We start from the raw sequence: 21946 nt of genomic DNA, 5'->3' as shown, positions 1-21946 counted from the left end.
CGTGGGGCTGCGGGCTTTGCGGCGGCCGTCAGCCTCGGCGCCACCAGCGCCCACGTGGCGCCGCCGCGCCAGCCTGCGAAGAATTTTCCGGTAGTTCCGCGGCTCTGGCCACAGCTCCCACGCCCGAAGAGCCAGGAGGGAAAGCCGTGCCTCGTTGGAAAGCTCTTTGGCAGCTGCTCGCGTGGCCCCACAACCCGTGGGGCTGCGGGCTTTGCGGCGGCCGTCAGCCTCCACGCCACCGGCGCCCACCTGGCGCCGCCGCGCCAGCCTGCAAAGCATTTTCCGGTAGGGCCGCGGCTCTGGCCACAGCTTCCACGCCCGAAGATCCAGGAGGGAAAGCCGGGCCTCGTTGCAAAGCTCTTTGGCAGCTGCTCGCGTGGCCCCACAGCCCGTGGGGCTTCGGGCTTTGCGGCGGCCGTCAGCCTCGGCGCCACCGGCGCCCACCTGGCGCGGCCGCGCCAGCCTGCGAAGCATTTTCCGGTAGGGCCACGGCTCTGGCCACAGCTCCCACGCCCGAAGAGCCAGGAGGGAAAGCCGTGCCTCGTTGGAAAGCTCTTTGGCAGCTGCTCGCGTGGCCCCACAGCTCGTGGGGCTGCGGGCTTTGCGGCGGCCGTCAGCCTCGGCGCCACCGGCGCCCACCTGGCGCCGCCGCGCCAGCCTGCGAAGCATTTTCGGTAGGGCCGCGGCTCTGGCCACAGATTCCACGCCCGAAGAGCCAGGAGGGAAAGCCGTGCCTCGTTGGAAAGCTCTTTGGCAGCTGCTCTCGTGGCCCCACAGCTCGTGGGGCTGCGGGCTTTCCGGCGGCCGTCAGCCTCGGCGCCACCGGCGCCCACCTGGCACGGCCGCGCCAGCCTGCGAAGCATTTTCCGGTAGGGCCGTGGCTCTGGCCACAGCTCCCACGCCCGAAGAGCCAGGAGGGAAAGCCGTGCCTCGTTGGAAAGCTCTTTGGCAGCCGCTCGCGTGGCCCCACAGCCCGTGGGGCTGCGGGCTTTGCGGCGGCCGTCAGCCTCGGCGCCACCGGCGCCCACCTGGCTCCTCCGCGCCAGCCCGCGAAGCATTTTCCGGTAGGGCCGCGGCTCTGGCCACAGCTCCCACGCCCGAAGAGCCAGGAGGGAAACCCGTGCCTCCTTGGAAAGCTCTTTGGGAGCTGCTCGCATGGCCCCACAGCCCGTGGGGCTGCGTGCTTTGCGGCGCCCGTCAGCCTCGGCGCCACCGGCGCCCACCTGGCGCGGCCGCGCCAGCCTGCGAAGCATTTTCCGGTAGGGCTGCGGCTCTGGCCACAGCTCCCACACCCGAAGAGCCAGGAGGGAAAGCCGTGCCTCGTTGCAAAGCTCTTTGGCAGCTGCTCGCGTGGCCCCACAGCCCGTGGGGCTGCGGGCTTTGCGGCAGCCGTCAGCCTCAGCGCCACCGGCGCCCACGTGGCGCGACCGCGCCAGCCCGCGAAGCATTTTCCGGCAGGGCCGCGGCTCTGGCCACAGCTTCCACGCCCGAAGAGCCAGGAGGGAAAGCCGTGCCTCCTTGGAAAGCTCTTTGGCAGCCGCTTGCGTGGCCCCACAGCCCGTGGGGCTGCGTGCTTTGCGGCGGCTGTCAGCCTCGGCGCCATAGGCGCGCACGTGGCGCCGCCGCGCCAGCCCGCGAAGCATTTTCCGGCAGGGCCGCGGCTCTGGCCACAGCTTCCACGCCCGAAGAGCCAGGAGGGAAAGCCGTGCCTCGTTGGAAAGCTCTTTGGCAGCCGCTCGCGTGGCCCCACAGCCCGTTCGGCTGCGGGCTTTGCGGCGGCCGTCAGCCTCGGCGCCACCGGCGCCCACCTGGCTTCTCCGCGCCAGCCCGCGAAGCATTTTCCGGTAGGGCCGCGGCTCTGGCCACAACTCCCACGCCCGAAGAGCCAGGAGAGAAAGCCGTGCCCGTTGGAAAGCTCTTTGGCAGCCGCTCGCGTGGCCCCACAGCCCGTGGGGCTGCGGACTTTGCGGCGGCCGTCAGCCTCGCCGCCATAGGCGCTGGCATGGCACCTCCGCGCCAGCCCGCAAAGCATTTTCCGGTAGGGCCACGGCTCTGGCCACAGCTCCCACGCCCGAAGAGCCAGGAGAGAAAGCCGTGCCTCGTTGGAAAGCTCTTTGGAAGCCGCTCGCGTGGCCCCACAGCCCGTGGGGCTGCGGGCTTTGTGGTGGCCGTCAGCCTCGGCGCCACCGGCGCCCACCTGGCGCGGCCGCGCCAGCCTGCGAAGCATTTTCCGGTAGGGCCACGGCTCTGGCCACAACTCCCACGCTCGAAGAGCCAGGAGGGAAAGCCGTGCCTCGTTGGAAAGCTCTTTGGCAGCCGCTGGCGTGGCCCCACAGCCCGTGGGGCTGCGGGCTTTGCGGCGGCCGTCAGCCTCGGCGCCACCGGCGCCTTCGTGGCGCGACCGCGCCAGCCCGCGAAGGATTTTCCAGTAGGGCCGCGGCTCTGGCCACAGCTTCCACGCCCGAAGATCCAGGAGGGAAAGCCGTGCCTCGTTGGAAAGCTATTTGGCAGCTGCTCGCGTGGCCCCACAGCCCGTGGGGCTTCGGGCTTTGCGGCGGCCGTCAGCCTCGGCGCCACCGGCGCCCACCTGGCGCGGCCGCGCCAGCCTGCGAAGCATTTTCCGGTAGGGCCACGGCTCTGGCCACAGCTCCCACGCCCGAAGAGCCAGGAGGGAAAGCCGTGCCTCGTTGGAAAGCTCTTTGGCAGCTGCTCGCGTGGCCCCACAGCTCGTGGGGCTGCGGGCTTTGCGGCGGCCGTCAGCCTCGGCGCCACCGGCGCCCACCTGGCGCGGCCGCGCCAGCCTGCGAAGCATTTTCCGGTAGGGCCGCGGCTCTGGCCACAGCTCCCACGCCCGAAGAGCCAGGAGGGAAAGCCGTGCCTCGTTGCAAAGCTCTTTGGCAGCTGCTCGCGTGGCCCCACAGCCCGTGGGGCTGCGGGCTTTGCGGCGGCCATCAGCCTCGGCGCCACCGGCGCCCACCTGGTGCGGCCGCGCCAGCCTGCGAAGCATTTTCCGGTAGGGCCGCTACTCTGGCCACAGCTCCCACGCCCGAAGAGCCAGGAGGGAAAGCCGTGCCTCGTTGGAAAGTTCTTTGGCAGCCTCTTGCGTTGCCCCACAGCCCGTAGGGCTGCGGGCTTTGCGGCGGCCGTCAGCCTCGGCGCCACCGGCGCCCACCTGGCGCCTCCGCGCCAGCCCGCGAAGCATTTCCCGGTAGGGCCGCGGCTCTGGCCACAGCTCCCACGCTCGAAGAGCCAGGAGGGAAAGCCGTGCCTCGTTGGAAAGCTCTTTGGCAGCCGCTCGCGTGGCCCCACAGCCCGTGGGGCTGCGGGCTTTGCGGCGGCTTTCAGCCTCGGCGCCACCGACGCCCACCTGGCGCCGCCGCGCCAGCCTGCGAAGCATTTTCCGGTAGGGCTGCGGCTCTGGCCACAGCTCCCACGCCCGAAGAGCCAGGAGGGAAAGCCGGGCCTCGTTGGAAAGCTCTTTGGCAGCTGCTCGCGTGGCCCCACAGCTCGTGGGGCTGCGTGCTTTGCGGCGGACGTCAGCCTCGGCGACTCCGGCGCCCACCTGGAGCGGACGCGCCAGCCTGCGAAGCATTTTCCGGTAGGGCCGCGGCTCTGGCCACAGCTTCCACGCCCGAAGATCCAGGAGGGAAAGCCGTGCCTCGTTGGAAAGCTCTTTGGCAGCTGCTCGCGTGGCCCCACAGCCCGTGGGGCTGCGGGCTTTGCGGCGGCCGTCAGCCTCGGTGCCACCGGCGCCTTCGTGGCGCGACCGCGCCAGCCCGCGAAGGATTTTCCAGTAGGGCCGCGGCTCTGGCCACAGCTTCCACGCCCGAAGATCCAGGAGGGAAAGCCGTGCCTCGTTGGAAAGCTCTTTGGCAGCTGCTCGCGTGGCCCCACAGCCCGTGGGGCTTCGGGCTTTGCAGCGGCCGTCAGCCTCGGCGCCACCGGCGCCCACCTGGCGCGGTCGCGCCAGCCTGCGAAGCATTTTCCGGTAGGGCCACGGCTCTGGCCACAGCTCCCACGCCCGAAGAGCCAGGAGGGAAAGCCGTGCCTCGTTGGAAAGCTCTTTGGCAGCTGCTCGCGTGGCCCCACAACCCGTGGGGCTGCGGGCTTTGCGGCGGCCGTCAGCCTCCGCGCCACCGGCGCCCACCTGGCGCCGCCGCACGAGCCTGCAAAGCATTTTCCGGTAGGGCCGCGGCTCTGGCCACAGCTCCCACGCTCGAAGAGCCAGGAGGGAAAGCCGTGCCTCGTTGGAAAGCTCTTTGGCAGCCGCTCGCGTGGCCCCACAGCCCGTGGGGCTGCGGGCTTTGCGGCGGCTTTCAGCCTCGGCGCCACCGACGCCCACCTGGCGCCGCCGCGCCAGCCTGCGAAGCATTTTCCGGTAGGGCTGCGGCTCTGGCCACAGCTCCCACGCCCGAAGAGCCAGGAGGGAAAGCCGGGCCTCGTTGGAAAGCTCTTTGGCAGCTGCTCGCGTGGCCCCACAGCTCGTGGGGCTGCGTGCTTTGCGGCGGACGTCAGCCTCGGCGACTCCGGCGCCCACCTGGAGCGGACGCGCCAGCCTGCGAAGCATTTTCCGGTAGGGCCGCGGCTCTGGCCACAGCTTCCACGCCCGAAGAGCCAGGAGGGAAAGCCGTGCCTCGTTGGAAAGCTCTTTGGCAGCTGCTCGCGTGGCCCCACAGCCCGTGGGGCTGCGGGCTTTGCGGCGGCCGTCAGCCTCGGTGCCACCGGCGCCTTCGTGGCGCGACCGCGCCAGCCCGCGAAGGATTTTCCAGTAGGGCCGCGGCTCTGGCCACAGCTTCCACGCCCGAAGATCCAGGAGGGAAAGCCGTGCCTCGTTGGAAAGCTCTTTGGCAGCTGCTCGCGTGGCCCCACAGCCCGTGGGGCTTCGGGCTTTGCGGCGGCCGTCAGCCTCGGCGCCACCGGCGCCCACCTGGCGCGGCCGCGCCAGCCTGCGAAGCATTTTCCGGTAGGGCCACGGCTCTGGCCACAGCTCCCACGCCCGAAGAGCCAGGAGGGAAAGCCGTGCCTCGTTGGAAAGCTCTTTGGCAGCTGCTCGCGTGGCCCCACAGCTCGTGGGGCTGCGGGCTTTGCGGCGGCCGTCAGCCTCGGCGCCACCGGCGCCCACCTGGCGCGGCCGCGCCAGCCTGCGAAGCATTTTCCGGTAGGGCCGCGGCTCTGGCCACAGCTCCCACGCCCGAAGAGCCAGGAGGGAAAGCCGTGCCTCGTTGCAAAGCTCTTTGGCAGCTGCTCGCGTGGCCCCACAGCCCGTGGGGCTGCGGGCTTTGCGGCGGCCATCAGCCTCGGCGCCACCGGCGCCCACCTGGTGCGGCCGCGCCAGCCTGCGAAGCATTTTCCGGTAGGGCCGCTACTCTGGCCACAGCTCCCACGCCCGAAGAGCCAGGAGGGAAAGCCGTGCCTCGTTGGAAAGTTCTTTGGCAGCCGCTCGCGTGGCCCCACAGCCCGTGGGGCTGCGGGCTTTGCGGCGGCCATCAGCCTCGGCGCCACCGGCGCCCACCTGGCTTCTCCGCGCCAGCCCGCGAACCATTTTCCGGTAGGGCCGCGGCTCTGGCCACAACTCCCACGCCCGAAGAGCCAGGAGAGAAAGCCGTGCCTCATTGGAAAGCTCTTTGGCAGCTGCTCGCGTGGCCCCACAGCCCGTGGGGCTGCGGGCTTTGCGGCGGCCTTCAGCCTCGGCGCCATAGGCGCGCACGTGGCGCCGCCGCGCCAGCCCGCGAAGCATTTTCCGGCAGGGCCGCGGCTCTGGCCACAGCTTCCACGCCCGAAGAGCCAGGAGGGAAAGCCGTGCCTCGTTGGAAAGCTCTTTGGCAGCCGCTTGCGTGGCCCCACAGCCCGTGGGGCTGCGTGCTTTGCGGCGCCCGTCAGCCTCGGCGCCACCGGCGCCCACCTGGCGCGGCCGCGCCAGCCTGCGAAGCATTTTCCGGTAGGGCTGCGGCTCTGGCCACAGCTTCCACGCCCGAAGAGCCAGGAGGGAAAGCCGTGCCTCGTTGGAAAGCTCTTTGGCAGCCGCTCGCGTGGCCCCACACCCCGTTCGGCTGCGGGCTTTGCGGCGGCCGTCAGCCTCGGCGCCACCGGCGCCCACCTGGCTTCTCCGCGCCAGCCCGCGAAGCATTTTCCGGTAGGGCCGCGGCTCTGGCCACAACTCCCACGCCCGAAGAGGCAGGAGAGAAAGCCGTGCCTCGTTGGAAAGCTCTTGGGCAGCCGCTCGCGAGGCCCCACTGCCCGTGGGGCTGCGGACTTTGCGGCGGCCGTCAGCTTCGCCGCCATAGGCGCTGGCATGGCGCCTCCGCGCCAGCCCGCAAAGCATTTTCCGGTAGGGCCACGGCTCTGGCCACAGCTCCCACGCCCGAAGAGCCAGGAGAGAAAGCCGTGCCTCGTTGGAAAGCTCTTTGGAAGCCGCTCGCGTGGCCCCACAGCCCGTGGGGCTGCGGGCTTTGTGGTGGCCGTCAGCCTCGGCGCCACCGGCGCCCACCTGGCGCGGCCGCGCCAGCCTGCGAATCATTTTCCGGTAGGGCCACGGCTCTGGCCACAACTCCCACGCTCGAAGAGCCAGGAGGGAAAGCCGTGCCTCGTTGGAAAGCTCTTTGGCAGCCGCTCGCGTGGCCCCACAGCCCGTGGGGCTGCGGGCTTTGCGGCGGCCATCAGCCTCGGCGCCACCGGCGCCCACCTGGTGCGGCCGCGCCAGCCTGCGAAGCATTTTCCGGTAGGGCCGCTACTCTGGCCACAGCTCCCACGCCCGAAGAGCCAGGAGGGAAAGCCGTGCCTCGTTGGAAAGTTCTTTGGCAGCCTCTTGCGTTGCCCCACAGCCCGTAGGGCTGCGGGCTTTGCGGCGGCCGTCAGCCTCGGCGCCACCGGCGCCCACCTGGCGCCTCCGCGCCAGCCCGCGAAGCATTTTCCGGTAGGGCTGCGGCTGTGGCCACAGCTCTCATGCCCGAAGAGCCAGGAGGGAAAGCCGTGCCTCTTTGGAAAGCTCTTTGGCAGCCGCTCGCGTGGCCCCACAGCCCGTGGGGCTGCGGGCTTTGCGGCGGCCATCAGCCTCGGCGCCACCGGCGCCCACCTGGCTTCTCCGCGCCAGCCCGCGAACCATTTTCCGGTAGGGCCGCGGCTCTGGCCACAGCTCCCACGCCCGAAGAGCCAGGAGAGAAAGCCGTGCCTCATTGGAAAGCTCTTTGGCAGCTGCTCGCGTGGCCCCACAGCCCGTGGGGCTGCGGGCTTTGCGGCGGCCTTCAGCCTCGGCGCCATAGGCGCGCACGTGGCGCCGCCGCGCCAGCCCGCGAAGCATTTTCCGGCAGGGCCGCGGCTCTGGCCACAGCTTCCACGCCCGAAGAGCCAGGAGGGAAAGCCGTGCCTCGTTGGAAAGCTCTTTGGCAGCCGCTTGCGTGGCCCCACAGCCCGTGGGGCTGCGTGCTTTGCGGCGCCCGTCAGCCTCGGCGCCACCGGCGCCAACCTGGCGCGGCCGCGCCAGCCTGCGAAGCATTTTCCGGTAGGGCCGCGGCTCTGGCCACAGCTCCCACGCCCGAAGAGCCAGGAGAGAAAGCCGTGCCTCATTGGAAAGCTCTTTGGCAGCTGCTCGCGTGGCCCCACAGCCCGTGGGGCTGCGGGCTTTGCGGCGGCCTTCAGCCTCGGCGCCATAGGCGCGCACGTGGCGCCGCCGCCCCAGCCTGCGAAGCATTTTCCGGTAGGGCCGCGGCTCTGGCCACAGCTCCCACGCCCGAAGAGCCAGGAGGGAAACCCGTGCCTCCTTGGAAAGCTCTTTGGGAGCTGCTCGCATGGCCCCACAGCCCGTGGGGCTGCGTGCTTTGCGGCGCCCGTCAGCCTCGGCGCCACCGGCGCCCACCTGGCGCGGCCGCGCCAGCCTGCGAAGCATTTTCCGGTAGGGCTGCGGCTCTGGCCACAGCTCCCACACCCGAAGAGCCAGGAGGGAAAGCCGTGCCTCGTTGCAAAGCTCTTTGGCAGCTGCTCGCGTGGCCCCACAGCCCGTGGGGCTGCGGGCTTTGCGGCAGCCGTCAGCCTCAGCGCCACCGGCGCCCACGTGGCGCGACCGCGCCAGCCCGCGAAGCATTTTCCGGCAGGGCCGCGGCTCTGGCCACAGCTTCCACGCCCGAAGAGCCAGGAGGGAAAGCCGTGCCTCCTTGGAAAGCTCTTTGGCAGCCGCTTGCGTGGCCCCACAGCCCGTGGGGCTGCGTGCTTTGCGGCGGCTGTCAGCCTCGGCGCCACCGGCGCCCACCTGGCGCGGCCGCGCCAGCCTGCGAAGCATATTCCGGTAGGGCCGCGGCTCTGGCCACAGCTTCCACGCCCGAAGAGCCAGGAGGGAAAGCCGTGCCTCTTTGGAAAGCTCTTTGGCAGCCGCTCGCGTGGCCCCACAGCCCGTTCGGCTGCGGGCTTTGCGGCGGCCGTCAGCCTCGGCGCCACCGGCGCCCACCTGGCTTCTCCGCGCCAGCCCGCGAAGCATTTTCCGGTAGGGCCGCGGCTCTGGCCACAACTCCCACGCCCGAAGAGCCAGGAGAGAAAGCCGTGCCTCGTTGGAAAGCTCTTTGGCAGCCGCTCGCGTGGCCCCACAGCCCGTGGGGCTGCGGACTTTGCGGCGGACGTCAGCCTCGCCGCCATAGGCGCTGGCATGGCACCTCCACGCCAGCCCGCAAAGCATTTTCCGGTAGGGCCACGGCTCTGGCCACAGCTCCCACGCCCGAAGAGCCAGGAGAGAAAGCCGTGCCTTGTTGGAAAGCTCTTTGGCAGCCGCTCGCGTGGCCCCACAGCCCGTGGGGCTGCGGGCTTTGCGGCGGCCTTCAGCCTCGGCGCCACCGACGCCCACCTGGCGCGGCCGCGCCAGCCTGCGAAGCATTTTCCGGTAGGGCCGCGGCTCTGGCCACAGCTCCCAAGCCCGAAGAGCCAGGAGAGAAAGCCGTGCCTCGTTGGAAAGCTATTTGGCAGCCGCTCGCGTGGCCCCACAGCCCGTGGGGCTACGGGCTTTGCGGCGGCCGTCAGCCTCGGCGCCACCGACGCCCACCTGGCGCCGCCGCGCCAGCCTGCGAAGCATTTTCCGGTAGGGCCGCGGCTCTGGCCACAGCTCCCACGCCCGAAGAGCCAGGAGGGAAAGCCGTGCCTCGTTGGAAAGCTCTTTGGCAGCTGCTCGCGTGGCCCCACAGCCCGTGGGGCTGCGGGCTTTGCGGCGGCCGTCAGCCTCGGCGCCACCGGCACCCACTTGGCGCGGCCACGCCAGCCTGCGAAGCATTTTCCGGTAGGGCCGCGGCTCTGGCCACAGCTCCCACGCCCGAAGAGCCAGGAGGGAAAGCCGTGCCTCGTTGGAAAGCTCTTTGGCAGCCGCTCGCGTGGCCCCACAGCCCATGGGGCTGCGGGCTTTGCGGCGGCCGTCAGCCTCGGCGCCACCAGCACCCACGTGGCGCCGCCACGCCAGCCTGCGAAGAATTTTCCGGTAGGTCCGCGGCTCTGGCCACAGCTCCCACGCCCGAAGAGCCAGGAGGGAAAGCCGTGCCTCGTTGGAAAGCTCTTTGGCAGCTGCTCGCGTGGCCCCACAACCCGTGGGGCTGCGGGCTTTGCAGCGGCCGTCAGCCTCCGCGCCACCGGCGCCCACCTGGCGCCGCCGCGCCAGCCTGCAAAGCATTTTCCGGTAGGGCCGCGGCTCTGGCAACAGCTCCCACGCTCGAAGAGCCAGGAGGGAAAGCCGTGCCTCGTTGGAAAGCTCTTTGGCAGCCGCTCGCGTGGCCCCACAGCCCGTGGGGCTGCGGGGTTTGCGGCGGCTTTCAGCCTCGGCGCCACCGACGCCCACCTGGCGCCGCCGCGCCAGCCTGCGAAGCATTTTCCGGTAGGGCTGCGGCTCTGGCCACAGCTCCCACGCCCGAAGAGCCAGGAGGGAAAGCCGTGCCTCGTTGGAAAGCTCTTTGGCAGCTGCTCGCGTGGCCCCACAGCCCGTGGGGCTGCGTGCTTTGCGGCGGACGTCAGCCTCGGCGACTCCGGCGCCCACCTGGAGCGGACGCGCCAGCCTGCGAAGCATTTTCCGGTAGGGCCGCGGCTCTGGCCACAGCTCCCACGCCCGAAGAGCCAGGAGGGAAAGCCGTGCCTCGTTGGAAAGCTCTTTGGCAGCTGCTCGCGTGGCCCCACAGCCCGTGGGGCTGCGGGCTTTGCGGCGGCCGTCAGCCTCGGCGCCACCGGCGCCTTCGTGGCGCGACCGCGCCAGCCCGCAAAGGATTTTCCAGTAGGGCCGCGGCTCTGGCCACAGCATCCACGCCCGAAGATCCAGGAGGGAAAGCCGTGCCTCGTTGGAAAGCTCTTTGGCAGCTGCTCGCGTGGCCCCACAGCCCGTGGGGCTTCGGGCTTTGCGGCGGCCGTCAGCCTCGGCGCCACCGGCGCCCACCTGGCGCGGCCGCGCCAGCCTGCGAAGCATTTTCCGGTAGGGCCACGGCTCTGGCCACAGCTCCCACGCCCGAAGAGCCAGGAGGGAAAGCCGTGCCTCGTTGCAAAGCTCTTTGGCAGCTGCTCGCGTGGCCCCACAGCCCGTGGGGCTGCGAGCTTTGCGGCGGCCATCAGCCTCGGCGCCACCGGCGCCCACCTGGTGCGGCCGCGCCAGCCTGCGAAGCATTTTCCGGTAGGGCCGCTACTCTGGCCACAGCTCCCACGCCCGAAGAGCCAGGAGGGAAAGCCGTGCCTCGTTGGAAAGTTCTTTGGCAGCCTCTTGCGTTGCCCCACAGCCCGTAGGGCTGCGGGCTTTGCGGCGGCCGTCAGCCTCGGCGCCACCGGCGCCCACCTGGCGCCTCCGCGCCAGCCCGCGAAGCATTTTCCGGTAGGGCTGCGGCTGTGGCCACAGCTCTCATGCCCGAAGAGCCAGGAGGGAAAGCCGTGCCTCTTTGGAAAGCTCTTTGGCAGCCGCTTGCGTGGCCCCACAGCCCGTGGGGCTGCGTGCTTTGCGGCGCCCGATCAGCCTCGGCGCCACCGGCGCCCACCTGGCGCGGCCGCGCCAGCCTGCGAAGCATTTTCCGGTAGGGCTGCGGCTCTGGCCACAGCTTCCACGCCCGAAGAGCCAGGAGGGAAAGCCGTGCCTCGTTGGAAAGCTCTTGGGCAGCCGCTCGCGTGGCCCCACAGCCCGTGGGGCTGCGGACTTTGCGGCGGCCGTCAGCCTCGCCGCCATAGGCGCTGGCATGGCGCCTCCTCGCCAGCCCGCAAAGCATTTTCCGGTAGGGCCACGGCTCTGGCCACAGCTCCCACGCCCGAAGAGCCAGGAGAGAAAGCCGTGCCTCGTTGGAAAGCTCTTTGGAAGCCGCTCGCGTGGCCCCACAGCCCGTGGGGCTGCGGGCTTTGTGGTGGCCGTCAGCCTCGGCGCCACCGGCGCCCACCTGGCGCGGCCGCGCCAGCCTGCGAAGCATTTTCCGGTAGGGCCACGGCTCTGGCCACAACTCCCACGCTCGAAGAGCCAGGAAAGAAAGCCGTGCCTCGTTGGAAAGCTCTTTGGAAGCCGCTCACGTGGCCCCACAGCCCGTGGGGCTGCGGGCTTTGCGGCGGCCATCAGCCTCGGGGCCACCGGCGCCCACCTGGCGCAGCCGCGCCAGCCTGCGAAGCATTTTCCGGTAGGGCCGCGGCTCTGGCCACAGCTCCCACGCCCGAAGAGCCAGGAGGGAAAGCCGTGCCTCGTTGGAAAGCTCTTTGGCAGCTGCTCGCGTGGCCCCACAGCCCGTGGGGCTGCGGGCTTTGCGGCGGCCGTCAGCCTCGGCGCCACCGGCGCCCACCTGGTGCGGCCGCGCCAGCCTGCGAAGCATTTTCCGGTAGGGCCGCTACTCTGGCCACAGCTCCCACGCCCGAAGAGCCAGGAGGGAAAGCCGTGCCTCGTTGGAAAGTTCTTTGGCAGCCTCTTGCGTTGCCCCACAGCCCGTAGGGCTGCGGGCTTTGCGGCGGCCGTCAGCCTCGGCGCCACCGGCGCCCACCTGGCGCCTCCGCGCCAGCCCGCGAAGCATTTTCCGGTAGGGCTGCGGCTGTGGCCACAGCTCTCATGCCCGAAGAGCCAGGAGGGAAAGCCGTGCCTCTTTGGAAAGCTCTTTGGCAGCCGCTCGCGTGGCCCCACAGCCCGTGGGGCTGCGGGCTTTGCGGCGGCCATCAGACTCGGCGCCACCGGCGCCCACCTGGCTTCTCCGCGCCAGCCCGCGAACCATTTTCCGGTAGGGCCGCGGCTCTGGCCACAACTCCCACGCCCGAAGAGCCAGGAGAGAAAGCCGTGCCTCATTGGAAAGCTCTTTGGCAGCTGCTCGCGTGGCCCCACAGCCCGTGGGGCTGCGGGCTTTGCGGCGGCCTTCAGCCTCGGCGCCATAGGCGCGCACGTGGCGCCGCCGCGCCAGCCCGCGAAGCATTTTCCGGCAGGGCCGCGGCTCTGGCCACAGCTCCCACGCCCGAAGAGCCAGGAGGGAAAGCCGTGCCTCGTTGGAAAGCTCTTTGGCAGCTGCTCGCGTGGCCCCACAGCCCGTGGGGCTGCGGGCTTTGCGGCGGCCGTCAGCCTCGGCGCCACCGGCGCCTACCTGGCGCAGCCGCGCCAGCCTGCGAAGCATTTTCCGGTAGGGCCGCGGCTCTGGCCACAGCTCCCACGCCCGAAGAGCCAGGAGGGAAAGCCGTGCCTCGTTGGAAAGCTCTTTGGCAGCTGCTCGCGTGGCCCCACAGCCCGTGGGGCTGCGGGCTTTGCGGCGACCGTCAGCCTCGGCGCCACCAGCGCCCACTGGCGCCACCGCGCCAGCCTGCAAAGAATTTTCCGGTAGGTCCGCGGCTCTGGCCACAGCTCCCACGCCCGAAGAGCCAGGAGGGAAAGCCGTGCCTCGTTGGAAAGCTCTTTGGCAGCTGCTCGCGTGGCCCCACAACCCGTGGGGCTGCGGGCTTTGCGGCGACCGTCAGCCTTTGCGCCACCGGCGCCCACCTGGCGCCGCCGCGCCAGCCTGCAAAGCATTTTCCGGTAGGGCAGCGGCTCTGGCCACAACTCCCAAGCTCGAAGAGCCAGGAGGGAAAGCCGTGCCTCGTTGGAAAGCTCTTTGGCAGCCGCTCGCGTGGCCCCACAGCCCGTGGGGCTGCGGGCTTTGCGGCGGCTTTCAGCCTCGGCGCCACCGACGCCCACCTGGCGCCGCCGCGCCAGCCTGCGAAGCTTTTTCCGGTAGGGCTGCGGCTCTGGCCACAGCTCCCACGCCCGAAGAGCCAGGAGGGAAAGCCGGGCCTCGTTGGAAAGCTCTTTGGCAGCTGCTCGCGTGGCCCCACAGCCCGTGGGGCTGCGTGCTTTGCGGCGGACGTCAGCCTCGGCGACTCCGGCACCCACCTGGCGCGGCCGCGCCAGCCTGCGAAGCATTTTCCGGTAGGGCCGCGGCTCTGGCCACAGCTCCCACGCCCGAAGAGCCAGGAGGGAAAGCCGTGCCTTGTTGGAAAGCTCTTTGGCAGCTGCTCACGTGGCCCCACAGCCCGTGGGGCTGCGGGCTTTGCGGCGGCCGTCAGCCTCGGCGCCACCGGCGCCTTCGTGGCGCGACCGCGCCAGCCCGCGAAGCATTTTCCAGTAGGGCCGCGGCTCTGGCCACAGCTCCCACGCCCGAAGAGCCAGGAGGGAAAGCCGTGCCTCGTTGGAAAGCTCTTTGGCAGCGGCTCGCGTGGCCCCACAGCCCATGGGGCTTCGGGCTTTGCGGCGGCCGTCAGCCTCGGCGCCACCGGCGCCCACCTGGCGCGGCCGCGCCAGCCTGCGAAGCATTTTCCGGTAGGGCCACGGCTCTGGCCACAGCTCCCACGCCCGAAGAGCCAGGAGGGAAAGCCGTGCCTCGTTGCAAAGCTCTTTGGCAGCTGCTCGCGTGGCCCCACAGCTCGTGGGGCTGCGGGCTTTGCGGCGGCCGTCAGCCTCGGCGCCGCCGGCGCCCACCTGGCGCGGCCGCGCCAGCCTGCGAAGCATTTTCCCGTAGGGCCGCGGCTCTGGCCACAGCTCCCACGCCCGAAGAGCCAGGAGGGAAAGCCGTGCCTCGTTGCAAAGCTCTTTGGCAGCTGCTCGCGTGGCCCCACAGCCCGTGGGGCTGCGGGCTTTGTGGCGGCCGTCAGCCTCGGCGCCACCGGCGCCTACCTGGCGCGGCCGCGCCAGCCTGCGAAGCATTTTCCGGTAGGGCCACGGCTCTGGCCACAGCTCCCACGCCCGAAGAGCCAGGAGGGAAAGCCGTGCCTCGTTGGAAAGCTCTTTGGCAGCCGCTCGCGTGGCCCCACAGCCCGTGGGGCTGCGGGCCTTGCGACGGCCGTCAGCCTCGGCGCCACCAGCGCCCACGTGGCGCCGCCGCGCCAGCCTGCGAAGAATTTTCCGGTAGTTCCGCGGCTCTGGCCACAGCTCCCACGCCCGAAGAGCCAGGAGGGAAAGCCGTGCCTCGTTGGAAAGCTCTTTGGCAGCTGCTCGCGTGGCCCCACAACCCGTGGGGCTGCGGGCTTTGCGGCGGCCGTCAGCCTCCGCGCCACCGGCGCCCACCTGGCGCCGCCGCGCCAGCCTGCAAAGCATTTTCCGGTAGGGCCGCGGCTCTGGCCACAGCTCCCACGGTCGAAGAGCCAGGAGGGAAAGCCGTGCCTCGTTGGAAAGCTCTTTGGCAGCCGCTCGCGTGGCCCCACAGCCCGTGGGGCTGCGGGCTTTGCGGCGGCTTTCAGCCTCGGCGCCACCGACGCCCACCTGGCGCGACCGCGCCAGCCTGCGAAGCATTTTCCGGTAGGGCTGCGGCTCTGGCCACAGCTCCCACGCCCGAAGAGCCAGGAGGGAAAGCCGGGCCTCGTTGGAAAGCTCTTTGGCAGCTGCTCGTGTGGCCCCACAGCCCGTGGGGCTGCGGGCTTTGCGGCGGACGTCAGCCTCGGCGACTCCGGCGCCCACCTGGCGCGGCCGCCCCAGCCTGCGAAGCATTTTCCGGTAGGGCCGCGGCTCTGGCCACAGCTCCCACGCCCGAAGAGCCAGGAGGGAAAGCCGTGCCTCGTTGGAAAGCTCTTTGGCAGCTGCTCGCGTGGCCCCACAGCCCGTGGGGCTGCGGGCTTTGCGGCGGCCGTCAGCCTCGGCGCCACCGGCGCCTTCGTGGCGCGACCGCGCCAGCCCGCGAAGCATTTTCCAGTAGGGCCGCGGCTCTGGCCACAGCTTCCACGCCCGAAGATCCAGGAGGGAAAGCCGTGCCTCGTTGGAAAGCTCTTTGGCAGCTGCTCGCGTGGCCCCACAGCCCGTGGGGCTTCGGGCTTTGCGGCGGCCGTCAGCCTCGGCGCCACCGGCGCCCACCTGGCGCGGCCGCGCCAGCCTGCGAAGCATTTTCCGGTAGGGCCGCTACTCTGGCCACAGCTCCCACGCCCAAAGAGCCAGGAGGGAAAGCCGTGCCTCGTTGGAAAGCTCTTTGGCAGCCTCTTGTGTGGCCCCACAGCCCGTGGGGCTGCGGGCTTTGCGGCGGACGTCAGCCTCGGCGACTCCGGCGCCCACCTGGCGCGGCCGCGCCAGCCTGCGAAGCATTTTCCGGTAGGGCCGCCGCTCTGGCCACAGCTCCCACGCCCGAAGAGCCAAGAGGGAAAGCCGTGCCTCGTTGGAAAGCTCTTTGGCAGCTGCTCGCGTTGCCCCACAGCCCGTGGGGCTGCGGGCTTTGCGGCGGCCGTCAGCCTCGGCGCCACCGGCGCCCTCGTGGCACGGCCGCGCCAGCCCGCGAAGCATTTTCCGGTAGGGCCGTGGCTCTGGCCACAGCTCCCACGCCCGAAGATCCAGGAGGGAAAGCCGTGCCTCGTTAGAAAGCTCTTTGGCAGCTGCTCGCGTTGCCCCACAGCCCGTGGGGCTGCAGGCTTTGCGGCGGCCGTCAGCCTCGGCGCCACCGGCGCCCACCTGGCGCGACCGCGCCAGCCTGCGAAGCATTTTCCGGTAGGGCCGCGGCTCTGGCCACAGCTCCCACGCCCGAAGAGCCAGGAGGGAAAGCCGTGCCTCGTTGCAAAGCTCTTTGGCAGCTGCTCGCGTGGCCCCACAGCCCGTGGGGCTGCGGGCTTTGCGGCGGCCGTCAGCCTCGGCGCCACCGGCGCCCTCGTGGCGCGACCGCGCCAGCCCGCGAAGCATTTTCCGGTAGGGCTGTGGCTCTGGCCACAGCTTCCACGCCCGAAGAGCCAGGAGGGAAAGCCGTGCCTCGTTGGAAAGCTCTTTGGCAGCCGCTTGCGTGGCCCCACAGCCCGTGGGGCTGCGGGCTTTGCGGCGGCCGTCAGCCTCGGCGCCACCGGCGCCCACCTGGCGCAGCCGCGCCAGCCTGCGAAGCATTTTCCGGTAGGGCCGCGGCTCTGGCCACAGCTCCCACGCCCGAAGAGCCAGGAGGGAAAGCCATGCCTCGTTGGAAAGCTCTTTGGCAGCCGCTCGCCTCGCCCCACAGCCCGTGGGGCTGCGGGCTTTGCGGCGGCCGTCAGCCTCGGTGCCACCGGCGCCCACGTCGTGCCGCCGCGCCAGCCTGCGAAGCATTTTCCGGTAGGGCCGCGGCTCTGGCCACAGCTCCCACGCCCGAAGAGCCAGGAGGGAAAGCCGTGCCTCGTTGGAAAGCTCTTTGGCAGCTGCTCGCGTGGCCCCACAGCCCGTGGGGCTGCGGGCTTTGCGGCGGCCGTCAGCCTCGTCGCCTCCGGCGCCCTCGTGGCGCGACCGCGCCAGCCCGCGAAGCATTTTCCGGTAGGGCCGCGGCTCTGCCCACAGCTTCCACGCCCGAAGAGCCAGGAGGGAAAGCCGTGCCTCGTTGGAAAGCTCTTTGGCAGCCGCTCGCATGGCCCCACAGATCGTGGGGCTGCGGGCTTTGCAGCGGCCGTCAGCCTCGGCGCCACCGGCGCCCACATGGCGCGGCCGCGCCAGCCTGCAAAGCATTTTCCGGTAGGGCCGCGGCTCTGGCCACAGCTCCCACGCCCGAAGAGCCAGGAGGGAAAGCCGTGCCTCGTTGGAAAGCTCTTTGGCAGCCGCTTGCGTGGCCCCACAGCCCGTGGGGCTGCGGGCTTTGCGGCGGCCGTCAGCCTCGGCGCCACCGGCGCCCACCTGGCGCGGCCATGCCAGCCTGCGAAGCATTTTCCGGTAGGGCCGCGGCTCTGGCCACAGCTCCCACGCCCGAAGAGCCAGGAGGGAAAGCCGTGCCTCGTTGGAAAGCTCTTTGGCAGCTGCTCGCGTGGCCCCACAGCCCGTGGGGCTGCGGGCTTTGTGGCGGCCTTCAGCCTCGGCGCCACCGGCGCCCACCTGGCACGGCCGCGCCAGCCTGCGAAGCATTTTCCGGTAGGGCCGCGGCTCTGGCCACAGCTCCCACGGCCGAAGAGCCAGGAGGGAAAGCCGTGCCTCGTTGGAAAGCTCTTTGGCAGCCGCTCGCGTGGCCCCACAGCCCGTGGGGCTGCGGGCTTTGCGGCGGCCGTCAGACTCGGCGCCACCCGCGCCAACCTGGTGCGGCCGCGCCAGCCTGCGAAGCATTTTCCGGTAGGGCCGCGGCTCTGGCCACAGCTTCCACGCCCGAAGAGCCAGGAGGGAAAGCCGTGCCTCGTTGGAAAGCTCTTTGGCAGCCGCTCGCGTGGCCCCACAGATCGTGGGGCTGCAGGCTTTGCGGCGGCCGTCAGCCTCGGCGACACCGGCGCCCACCTGGCGCGGCCGCGCCAGCCTGCGAAGCATTTTCCGGTAGGGCCGCGGCTCTGGCCACAGCTCCCACGCCCAAAGAGCCAGGAGGGAAAGCCGTGCCTCGTTGGAAAGCTCTTTGGCAGCCGCTCGCGTGGCCCCACAGCCCGTGGGGCTGCGGGCTTTGCGGCGGCCGTCAGCCTCGGCGCCACCGGCACCTACATGGCGTGGCCGCGCCAGCCTGCGAAGCATTTTCCAGTAGGGCCACGGCTCTGGCCACAGCTCCCACGCCCGAAGAGCCAGGAGGGAAAGCCGTGCCTCGTTGGAAAGCTCTTTGGCAGCCGCTTGCGTGGCCCCACAGCCCGTGGGGCTGCGGGCTTTGCGGCGGCCGTCAGCCTCGGCGCCACCGGCGCCCACCTGGCGCGGCCGCGCCAGCCTGCGAAGCATTTTCCGGTAGGGCCGCGGCTCTGGCCACAGCTCCCACGCCCAAAGAGCCAGGAGGGAAAGCCGTGCCTCGTTGCAAAGCTCTTTGGCAGCTGCTCGCGTGGCCCCACAGCCCGTGGGGCTGCGGGCTTTGCGGCGGACGTCAGCCTCGGCGCCACCGGCGCCCTCGTGGCGCGACCGCGCCAGCCTGCGAAGCATTTTCCGGTAGGGCTGCGGCTCTGGCCACAGCTCCCACGCCCGAAGAGCCAGGAGGGAAAGCCGTGCCTCGTTGGAAAGCTCTTTGGCAGCTGCTCGCGTGGCCCCACAGCCCGTGCGGCTGCGGGCTTTGCGGCGGCATGAAGCCTCGGCGCCACCGGCGCCCACCTGGCGCGGCCAAGCCAGCCTGCGAAGCATTTTCCGGTAGGGCCGCGGCTCTGGCCACAGCTCCCACGCCCGAAGAGCCAGGAGGGAAAGCCGGGCCTCGTTGGAAAGCTCTTTGGCAGCTGCTCGCGTGGCCCCACAGCCCGTGGGGCTGCGGGCTTTGCGGCGGCCGTCAGCCTCGGCGCCACCGGCGCCTACCTGGCGCGGCCGCGCCAGCCTGCGAAGCATTTTCCGGTAAGGCCACGGCTCTGGCCACAGCTCCCACGCCCGAACAGCCAGGAGGGAAAGCCGTGCCTCGTTGGAAAGCTCTTTGGCAGCTGCTCGCGTGGCCCCACAGCCCGTGGGGCTGCGGGCTTTGTGGCGGCCTTCAGCCTCGGCGCCACCGGCGCCCACCTGGCGCGGCCGCGCCAGCCTGCGAAGCATTTTCCGGTAGGGCCGCGGCTCTGGCCACAGCTCCCACGGCCGAAGAGCCAGGAGGGAAAGCCGTGCCTCGTTGGAAAGCTCTTTGGCAGCCGTTTGCGTGGCCCCACAGCCCGTGGGGCTGCGGGCTTTGCGGCAGCCGTCAGCCTCGGCGCCACCGGCGCCAACCTGGCGCGGCCGCGCCAGCCTGCGAAGCATTTCCGGTAGGGCCGCGGCTCTGGCCACAGCTCCCACGCCCAAAGAGCCAGGAGGGAAAGCCGTGCCTCGTTGGAAAGCTCTTTGGCAGCTGCTCGCGTGGCCCCACAGCCCGTGGGGCTGCGGGCTTTGCGGCGGCCTTCAGCCTCGGCGCCTCCGGAGCCCACCTGGCGCGGCCGCGCCAGCCTGCGAAGCATTTTCTGGTAGGGCCGCGGCTCTGGCCACAGCTCCCACGCCCGAAGAGCCAGGAGGGAAAGCCGTGCCTCGTTGGAAAGCTCTTTGGCAGCTGCTCGCGCGGCCCCACAGCCCGTGGGGCTGCGGGCTTTGCGGCGGCCTTCAGCCTAGGCGCCACCGGAGCCCACCTGGCGCGGTCGCGCCAGCCTGCGAAGCATTTTCCGGTAGGGCCGCGGCTCTGGCCACAGCTCCCACGCCCGAAGAGCCAGGAGGGAAAGCCATGCCTCGTTGGAAAGCTCTTTGGCAGCCGCTCGCGTGGCCCCACAGCCCGTGGGGCTGCGGGCTTTGCGGCGGCCGTCAGCCTCAGTGCCACCGGCGCCCACGTCGTGCCGCCGCGCCAGCCTGCGAAGCATTTTCCGGTAGGGCCGCGGCTCTGGCCACAGCTTCCACGCCCAAAGAGCCAGGAGGGAAAGCCGTGCCTCGTTGGAAAGCTCTTTGGCAGCTGCTCGCATTGCCCCACAGCCCGTGGGGCTGCGGGCTTTGCGGCGGCCGTCAGCCTCGGCGCCACCCGCGCCAACCTGGCTCGGCCGCGCCAGCCTGCGAAGCATTTTCCGGTAGGGCCGCGGCTCTGGCCACAGCTTCCACGCCCGAAGAGCCAGGAGGGAAAGCCGTGCCTCGTTGGAAAGCTCTTTGGCAGCCGCTCGCGTGGCCCCACAGCCCGTGGGGCTGCGGGCTTTGCGGCGGCCGTCAGCCTCGGCGCCACCAGCGCCCACCTGGCGCGGCCGCGCCAGCCTGCAAAGCATTTTCCGGTAGGGCCGCGGCTCTGGCCACAGCTTCCACGCCCGAAGAGCCAGGAGGGAAAGCCGTGCCTCGTTGGAAAGCTCTTTGGCAGCCGCTTGCGTGGCCCCACAGCCCGTGGGGCTGCGGGCTTTGCGGCGGCCGTCAGCCTCGGCGCCACCGGCGCCCACCTGGCGCGGCCACGCCAGCCTGCGAAGCATTTTCCGGTAGGGCCGCGGCTCTGGCCACAGCTCCCACGCCCGAAGAGCCAGGAGGGAAAGCCGTGCCTCGTTGGAAAGCTCTTTGGCAGCTGCTCGCGTGGCCGCACAGCCCGTGGGGCTGCGGGCTTTGCGGCGGCCGTCAGCCTCGGCGCCACCGGCGCCTACCTGGCGCGGCCGCGCCAGCCTGCGAAGCATTTTCCGGTAGGGCCACGGCTCTGGCCACAGCTCCCACGCCCGAACAGCCAGGAGGGAAAGCCGTGCCTCGTTGGAAAGCTCTTTGGCAGCTGCTCGTGTGGCCCCACAGCCCGTGGGGCTGCGGGCTTTGCGGCGGCCGTCAGCCTCGGCGCCACCGGCGCCCACCTGGCGCGGCCGCGCCAGCCTGCGAAGCATTTTCCGGTAGGGCCGCGGCTCTGGCCACAGCTCCCACGGCCGAAGAGCCAGGAGGGAAAGCCGTGCCTCGTTGGAAAGCTCTTTGGCAGCCGCGTGCGTGGCCCCACAGCCCGTGGGGCTGCGGGCTTTGCGGCGGCCGTCAGACTCGGCGCCACCCGCACCAACCTGGTGCGGCCACGCCAGCCTGCGAAGCATTTTCCGGTAGGGCCGCGGCTCTGGCCACAGCTTCCACGCCCGAAGAGCCAGGAGGGAAAGCCGTGCCTCGTTGGAAAGCTCTTTGGCAGCCGCTGGCGTGGCCCCACAGATCGTGGGGCTGCGGGCTTTGCAGCGGCCGTCAGCCTCGGCGGCACCGGCGCCCACCTGGCGCCGCCGCGCCAGCCTGCGAAGCATTTTCGGTAGGGCCGCGGCTCTGGCCACAGATTCCACGCCCGAAGAGCCAGGAGGGAAAGCCGTGCCTCGTTGGAAAGCTCTTTGGCAGCTGCTCTCGTGGCCCCACAGCTCGTGGGGCTGCGGGCTTTGCGGCGGCCGTCAGCCTCGGCGCCACCGGCGCCCACCTGGCTCCTCCGCGCCAGCCCGCGAAGCATTTTCAGGTAGGGCCGCGGCTCTGGCCACAGCTCCCACGCCCGAAGAGCCAGGAGAGAAAGCCGTGCCTCATTGGAAAGCTCTTTGGCAGCTGCTCGCGTGGCCCCACAGCCCGTGGGGCTGCGGGCTTTGCGGCGGCCTTCAGCCTCGGCGCCATAGGCGCGCACGTGGCGCCGCCCCGCCAGCCTGCGAAGCATTTTCCGGTAGGGCCGCGGCTCTGGCGACAGCTTCCACGCCCGAAGAGCCAGGAGGGAAAGCCGTGCCTCGTTGGAAAGCTCTTTGGCAGCCGCTTGCGTGGCCCCACAGCCCGTGGGGCTGCGTGCTTTGCGGCGGCTGTAAGCCTCGGCGCCACCGGCACCTTCGTGGCGCGGCCGCGCCAGCCTGCGAAGCATATTCCGGTAGGGCCGCGGCTCTGGCCACAGCTTCCACGCCCGAAGAGCCAGGAGGGAAAGCCGTGCCTCGTTGGAAAGCTCTTTGGCAGCCGCTCGCGTGGCCCCACAGCCCGTTCGGCTGCGGGCTTTGCGGCGGCCATCAGCCTCGGCGCCACCGGCGCCCACCTGGCTTCTCCGCGCCAGCCCGCGAAGCATTTTCCGGTAGGGCCGCGGCTCTGGCCACAACTCCCACGCCCGAAGAGCCAGGAGAGAAAGCCGTGCCTCGTTGGAAAGCTCTTTGGCAGCCGCTCGCGTGGCCCCACAGCCCGTGGGGCTGCGGACTTTGCGGCGGCCGTCAGACTCGCCGCCATAGGCGCTGGCGTGGCGCCTCCGCGCCAGCCCGCAAAGCATTTTCCGGTAGGGCCGCGGCTCTGGCC

This window comes from Chroicocephalus ridibundus, unplaced genomic scaffold, assembly GCF_963924245.1.
Source record: "Chroicocephalus ridibundus unplaced genomic scaffold, bChrRid1.1 SCAFFOLD_54, whole genome shotgun sequence".
Classification (NCBI taxonomy): domain Eukaryota; kingdom Metazoa; phylum Chordata; class Aves; order Charadriiformes; family Laridae; genus Chroicocephalus; species Chroicocephalus ridibundus.
This window is presented reverse-complemented; position numbering follows the sequence as displayed.